This window comes from Papaver somniferum, chromosome 2, assembly GCF_003573695.1.
Source record: "Papaver somniferum cultivar HN1 chromosome 2, ASM357369v1, whole genome shotgun sequence".
Classification (NCBI taxonomy): domain Eukaryota; kingdom Viridiplantae; phylum Streptophyta; class Magnoliopsida; order Ranunculales; family Papaveraceae; genus Papaver; species Papaver somniferum.
The window spans coordinates 158742451-158750548 of NC_039359.1; positions in this window are offsets into that span (position 1 = coordinate 158742451).

Sequence of the window (8098 nt, forward strand, 5' to 3'; positions counted from 1 at the left end):
TACTTATTTGGTTATTTTATTTATTTGTAGGTGTTTTTAGAAGAATAAGGATTTGCAGCGAAATTGGCTGAAAATGCGGCGTTTGGACCTCCGTTGATAGAGTACCGGAAGCGCCCCAGAAGTGTACCGGAAGTACCCCAGAAATACCCCGGAGGAACCCCGAAAAAAGTGCGGAAAATGCCCCAGAGGACACTTGCTATACGGACCCTTGATTTTGGATAAGGGGTAACCTAATTACTAAGGGGTGACCCATTTTCAGGCAGGGACACCAGGACTGGTTAGGAGGTAACCCATCTTCAACATTTGAAACGTAAAATTTTGCGGGAAACTAGTTCTCACGCCTGGAAGATTTTCGATATAATTGTTTGGGTAGTTTTAAGGAGATTAAAGGGCTGGAAATGTTTGGGCTTATTCTAAGGATTTATGGGAAGCTAACAGGGGTGATTTGAAGGACCAGAATTGATCGTGTGGAGCAAAACAGAGCCGTGAGTCATTACGGGTTCTGTTTGATTTTAGCTATAGAAGTTATGTGGCCAGAATATCTTGTATTGGATTGCTGCTCAATCTTAGGGAGTTTTACAACCAACAGCCGCGTAGAAGAGAGTTTGACAGGAAAAGAAATACCAGATAAAGACCGTGACCTGCAGAGAAAGAAAGAGATATTTCCTTGAGATTTAACCGTGAGGTTACATATAAATAGACTCGGGATAGGTAAAAGAAAAGGGATGAAGAGTTAGGGGTCTATTGGGAGGCCAGCAGAGAGGCGCAGGAGGAGTTGCAGGAATTGTACCTGTTGCTGCTGCTGCCATTAACAAAGCTCGAAGAACACGAAGAACAGACTCTCCAGGGCAGACTTATTTTCAGCAGCATCAACAGCAGCAGCGGAGTGTCGTGCTTTTACGGCAGTTCTCTGGTCGTTCTTCTCTGGACGCTTATAGAGGGTCGTAGTTTCACTGTTTTTTATTTTTCACTTTTAATCATATTTTGAGCATCAAGTATGTATTTTGAGAACATGATTATTATGAGTAGCTAAACCCCAATACTGGGATGATGGAGGAAGCTGTTTTTCAGCCATGTGGTTATTTAAATAACTCTTAATTCACTTTTTGCACCGATTTTAATTGATTTATGATTTCAATTAATTACTTGTGATTTTGTTCGATGGAACATGCTTAGTCCTAGGGATTATTGATGTTCCATGCTTATAATATACAAGTAATATTTTATGGAATCTAATTTGGCAAAGATAGAGTTAATACTTGTTTTATTTTGAGCTATAATCGCCTAGGATTATTTTCTGAGCCACTTGAATATGAAACACATTGGAATCCCGAGTCCTGGTTCCTCTTGATCTTGTGACATATATTCTGTATATATCTTAATTTTTAAATCTTTACAAGTCCTAGCAACGAATCCTTATTTACCGCAATCGAATTACTACAACGACCTGAATTTGAATATGGACATCATCATTTTTATGACCAGGGTGGGAATAGTAGTTGGGAACGCCAACCTTTTCAAGGTTATGGTTCATACCATGGTGAGCCCAATTACTATCCACACATGCATCAGTATTACGAGCAAGAAGATTATAGTACTAGTTCTTCATCTCTAGAGGATACAACCAAACTATTGAAAAGTAGTCCTTTTTATGATCCTTCTGATAATTCCTCTTTACTAGAGTCAACACGTAAGTTAGCTGAGTCGACCCGTAAGTTAGATGATATGAATAGTATAATTATAGACGAAAGAACTACAATAATGAGTGAACCTTCTTTAGAAGACCACCTCAAGAGGACAGATGAGACGAACGAAAGAATTGCTCGAAATTACTTGAATTGCCAATATAGTGTATCCAATAATACCCTTGAGAATGAAGATAGATTTACATAATCAAGATAACAAGGTTAGAATTGGTAGCACTACTTGTTTTGATGAGGTTCGATCTTTTTCATGTTTTAATGATGATTATGATGAGGATAGTATTGATGAAGAACATGAAATATGTAGGAATAGTGATCAGGAAGCTAGTAATCCAATTGAGCTTTATAATGATTATATTATTTATAGTTCAAATCCAAATAATTATTATGATTATTCACCTATTCAAAAGGACGAGGATTTGATTAGGGATTCCACCGTTTTAGACGATGTAGTTTTTCCTGTTGATTACGAAGCCGATAGTGGTTTAGAGGAACCGGTTTATCTTGAGACTCTTGTTTTCGAGTCGAACGATTTAGAAACTGTAATCGATGATGGTTTTGAGGAACGGTTTTATCCTGAGAATACTGTTTTAGAGTCGTACGATTTAGAAACAATAGTCTTAGATGAACTCGTAGAGATTAATGAGGATGATCCTGACTTAGAAGAATCAATTGCCCATTTTCAGGAATCTGATGACCTAGAAATTAGGGAGATTGTGACTAGTCTAACTAGAGACACTGAAAACTCTAAGTTTGGGGGTGATTATCAGTCTCCGGGTTCTTTAACTCTTAGAAAGTTCCCTCGTGTAGGACTTGACATTTGTGCCTCAACCATCTTACAAGATTATCTTCGTACACTTTTACCTGAACCTAATGATGTCCAGAGAGAAGCTCAGTTGTTAGAAACCCATCATCTGGTTGATGTGGTTAACCCAGGCTATGATACCCAGATTGACTTTGTTTTCCCACCAAATAGTTTTCTTCCAACTGTGGGAACGTTTCAAATGAGTCGAATATTAAGTTCTGAGACTAAAGCTAAGTACTTTAGGTTAATAGAATCGACACATTTTCCTAAGAATGACCACTACTCTCGCTGTGGTCAACTTTGTAAGTCATATCTGATTGACTTAGAGGATCCACAATTATTTAGGTTATTACTTCGTGATTCTAAGTTCGTATTTGAGTTTTTACAGACTCTAAGACCTAGTGATTCGGATCCCATCTATGAAGAAACGCAGCCAATGAAAATATTATATTTAGACCCTTTCATAGAACCTGAACCTGAACCGCAATTAGCGATAATTACCCAGAAACTAGGTAAGGGCATGGTATTCTTGTACATTTTCTTGGTTCACTGCAGTTTCCTTTTGTCATCTCTTTTTGGTTTTAAAGACCCACAGTTATTCCGGCTACTGTTATACGGTTCTAGTTGACTAAACCTTTTCTATGTCTGGCTGAAGACTTTAAACTTAGCACTTCTTGGGAGGTAACCCAATCTCATGCAACACGGTAATATCTTTCCTTATCTCTTTTGCTTCAAATGGTAACAGTTTCTCCTTGTTCATGCTTTTAATTTCATCTTTAGAACATTGAGGACAATGTTAGATTTAAGTTTGGGGGTATGGGAGAAACTTTTTAGTTGCAGTATGAATAAATAAACTCCAGAGCTTAGAAATTTATGCCTATTTAGGATTGCACTAACTAATCTAAGTGGATGGAAGCATTTTGATTATAGGAGTTGAGGAACCAATCTGATTAGATGGCAACATCTAGAAGAGTCTATTCATAAAAGCACAGAGCTCAGGTGTTAGAAATAACATGATAGTTTCACCATATCTCGTTGAGTCCTTTTCACTTCTATTTTTATTTTATTTTGTTTTTAAACTATGTTTCTCTAAGTGATAGGTGGGGCCCACGATTCAAGTTGTTACCAATGCTAGGGTGAATTAGAGTGATTGAGATACCATGAAAAAAAAATTGAGACCAGACCATTTGACCAAAAGGAATAAATTCAATAAAGTCGACCACTGGTACCCTTGTATATGCCAGTTGTGTTGACCTAGAGTTAGGTTATCGACCACTGGTACCCTTGTATATGCCAGTGTGTTGATATTAGTCAGACTAGTATCTCAATCCATTAGGATAGATTCATTTTGGCGGAGGCCTTCAGACAGATATGGGAAACGTCGTTTACTTAGTAAACATCAAACCATCTATGTTTTCTATATCCATCTTCTTGATCTATCCATGTGATTAGTTTAGACTCCGAATATGATGTCCATATTGCAACTATCTGAGTAGAGATCTGTCACTTTATATGAATTTTAGTATCCTTGAGTGCAAACTCGTGTACAGCAATTGGAATTTCGCATCAGGGTACTTCTTCTTGTAGTCAATAAGTATGCCAACCAAGGAGATTCTTTAGTGCCTTCCAAGGTTCTGCGTAGATAGCTAAGCTCTGGAGTATTAAGGTTTTGTGGGTACACCTCTGGTAAACCCCCCGGAGACAACACTCCGCCACTAGGGCCACCTAGTGGTTTAACGGCTTACTGCACGTGCTAAGTGTAGTCATTTTATTTTAGATTAGATTTGCTCGAGGACTAGCAAATAATAAGTTTGGGGGTATTTGATAGACGCATTTATGTGTCTAATTTGTCCCAATTGTTTATATTGTTAGTGCTCGATTTTGTACTTATTTGGTTATTTTATGTCTTTGTAGGTGTTTTTGGAGAAATAAGCTTTTGCGGCGAAATTGGCTAAAAAGTGGTTTTTGCGCTCGTGGGAGAAAATTACTATACGGACTCTCACTTTGGATAAGGGGTAACCTAATTACAAAGGGACACCGGAACTGGATAGGGGGAGGTCATCTTCAAAGTTTCAAAACTGGATTTTGGCGGAAAAAAAGGCAGCAACGTCAACAGTTTTGGATCAAGGATTTGAGCGACCTAGGAGGCGATTCAATGGGCAAATTTGGTACCCACGGACTCTACAAGACATAAGGGACCTGTTAGAAGCGATTAGACCCATCTAATTGGGCTGGATAAGTCAGAAAATCCACACAAAGTCAAGACAGTGCACACGGTTTCTGTTTAGGGTTTGAGATTAGTTTGAGAGATTTATGGGATATCTTGCGTGGGATATACATCAAAACAGTTGGGTAAAAGTCCTAGAAGATATTTGAGACGAGAGAATAGCTAGAAACAGCCTGTAACGCAACAAGAAGAAGATTATTCTTCAAACAACCCGTAAAGAATAATGGAGATTTCCAAGGGGTTTGATCGAGTTTCAAGGGGATTTAAAGCCTATAAATAGTTGGTTTTATGTCAGAGAAGGGGGATGAAGAGTTAGGGGTCGATTGGGAGGCCAGCAGAGAGGCGCAGGAGGAGTTGCAGGAATTGTACCTGTTGCTGCTGCTGCCATTAACAAAGCTCGAAGAACACGAAGAACAGACTCTCCAGGGCAGACTTATTTTCAGCAGCATCAACAGCAGCAGCGGAGTGTCGTGCTTTTACGGCAGTTCTCTGGTCGTTCTTCTCTGGACGCTTATAGAGGGTCGTAGTTTCACTGTTTTTTATTTTTCACTTTTAATCATATTTTGAGCATCAAGTATGTATTTTGAGAACATGATTATTATGAGTAGCTAAACCCCAATACTGGGATGATGGAGGAAGCTGTTTTTCAGCCATGTGGTTATTTAAATAACTCTTAATTCACTTTTTGCACCGATTTTAATTGATTTATGATTTCAATTAATTACTTGTGATTTTGTTCGATGGAACATGCTTAGTCCTAGGGATTATTGATGTTCCATGCTTATAATATACAAGTAATATTTTATGGAATCTAATTTGGCAAAGATAGAGTTAATACTTGTTTTATTTTGAGCTATAATCGCCTAGGATTATTTTCTGAGCCACTTGAATATGAAACACATTGGAATCCCGAGTCCTGGTTCCTCTTGATCTTGTGACATATATTCTGTATATATCTTAATTTTTAAATCTTTACAAGTCCTAGCAACGAATCCTTATTTACCGCAATCGAATTACTACAACGACCTGAATTTGAATATGGACATCATCATTTTTATGACCAGGGTGGGAATAGTAGTTGGGAACGCCAACCTTTTCAAGGTTATGGTTCATACCATGGTGAGCCCAATTACTATCCACACATGCATCAGTATTACGAGCAAGAAGATTATAGTACTAGTTCTTCATCTCTAGAGGATACAACCAAACTATTGAAAAGTAGTCCTTTTTATGATCCTTCTGATAATTCCTCTTTACTAGAGTCAACACGTAAGTTAGCTGAGTCGACCCGTAAGTTAGATGATATGAATAGTATAATTATAGACGAAAGAACTACAATAATGAGTGAACCTTCTTTAGAAGACCACCTCAAGAGGACAGATGAGACGAACGAAAGAATTGCTCGAAATTACTTGAATTGCCAATATAGTGTATCCAATAATACCCTTGAGAATGAAGATAGATTTACATAATCAAGATAACAAGGTTAGAATTGGTAGCACTACTTGTTTTGATGAGGTTCGATCTTTTTCATGTTTTAATGATGATTATGATGAGGATAGTATTGATGAAGAACATGAAATATGTAGGAATAGTGATCAGGAAGCTAGTAATCCAATTGAGCTTTATAATGATTATATTATTTCTAGTTCAAATCCAAATAATTATTATGATTATTCACCTATTCAAAAGGACGAGGATTTGATTAGGGATTCCACCGTTTTAGACGATGTAGTTTTTCCTGTTTACGAATCCGATAAAGGTTTAGAGGAACCGGTTTATCTTGAGACTACTGTTTTCGAGTCGAACGATTTAGAAACTGTAATCGATGATGGTTTCGAGGAACGGTTTTACCCTGAGAATACTGTTTCAGAGTCGTACGATTTAGAAACAATAGTCTTAGATGAACTCGTAGAGATTAATGAGGATACACCGCAAGATTACAACTTAGAAGAATCAATTGCCCATTTTCAGGAATCTGATGACCTTGAAATTAGGGAGATTGTGGCTAGTCTAACTAGAAACACTGAAAACTCTAAGTTTGGGGGTGATTATCACTTTCCTAGTGCTTTACCTTTAACTCTCAGAAAGTCGCCTCACATAGGACTTGATATCCATGCCTCAACCATCTTACAAGATTATCTTCATACTAGGTTTCCCGAACCTAATGATGTCATGAAAAAAGTTCAGTCGTTAGAAACCCATCCTCTGGTTGATGTGGTTTGCCCAGGCTATGATCCCCAGATTGACTTTGTTTTCCCACCAAATAGTTTTCTTCCAACTGTGTGAACGTTTAGATTTCAAATGTGTCACTTATTAAGTTCTAAGACTAAGCCTAAGTACTTTAGGAAATTAGAATCGACACATTTGCTTCAGAATGACCACTACTCTGACTGTGGTCAACTATGTAAGTCATACCTAATTGACTTAGAGGATCCTAAATTATTTAGGTTATTTTGTGATTCCAGATTCTTATCTGAGTTTTTCCAGACTCTAGGACCTAATAATTTGAATCCTACCTATGAGGAAATGCATCCGAGGAAAATAGTCTATTTAGACCCCTTCATAGAACCTGAACCTGAACCGCAATTAGCGATAGTTATCCAGAAACTAGGTAAGGGCATGCTAGTCTTGTACATTTTCTTGGTTCACTGCAGTTTCCTTTTGTCAGCTCTTTTTGGTTTTAAAGACCCACAGTTATTCCGGCTATTGTTATACGGTACGAGTTGACTAAACCTTTTCTATGTCTGGCTGAAGACTTTAAACTTAGCACTTCTTGGGAGGTAACCCAAACTCATGCAACCAGGTAATATCTTTCCTTAACTCTTTTTCTTCGAATGGTAATAGTTTCTCCTTGTTCATGTTTTTAATTTTATCTTTAGAACATTGAGGACAATGTTAGGTTTAAGTTTGGGGGTATGGGAGAAACTTTTTTAGTTGCAATAAATAAACTCCAGAGCCTAGAAATTTATGCCTATTGAGGATTGCACTAACTAATCTAAGTGGATGGAAGCATTTTGATTGTAGGAGTTTGAGGAACCAATCTGATTAGATGGAAACATCTAAAGAGTCTATTCATAAAAGCACAGAGCTCAGGTGTTAGAAATAACATGATAGTTTCACCATATCTCGTTGAGTCCTTTTCACTTCTATTTTTATTTTATTTTGTTTTTAAACTATGTTTCTCTAAGTAATAGGTGGGGCCCACGATTCAAGTTGTTACCAATGCTAGGGTGAATTAGAGTGATTGAGATACCTTCAGCCAAAAAAAAAAAAAAAAAAAAAAAAAAAAAAAAAAAAAAAAAAAAAAAAAAAAAAAAAAAAAAAAAAAAAAAAAAAAAAAAAAAAAAAAAAAAAAAAAAA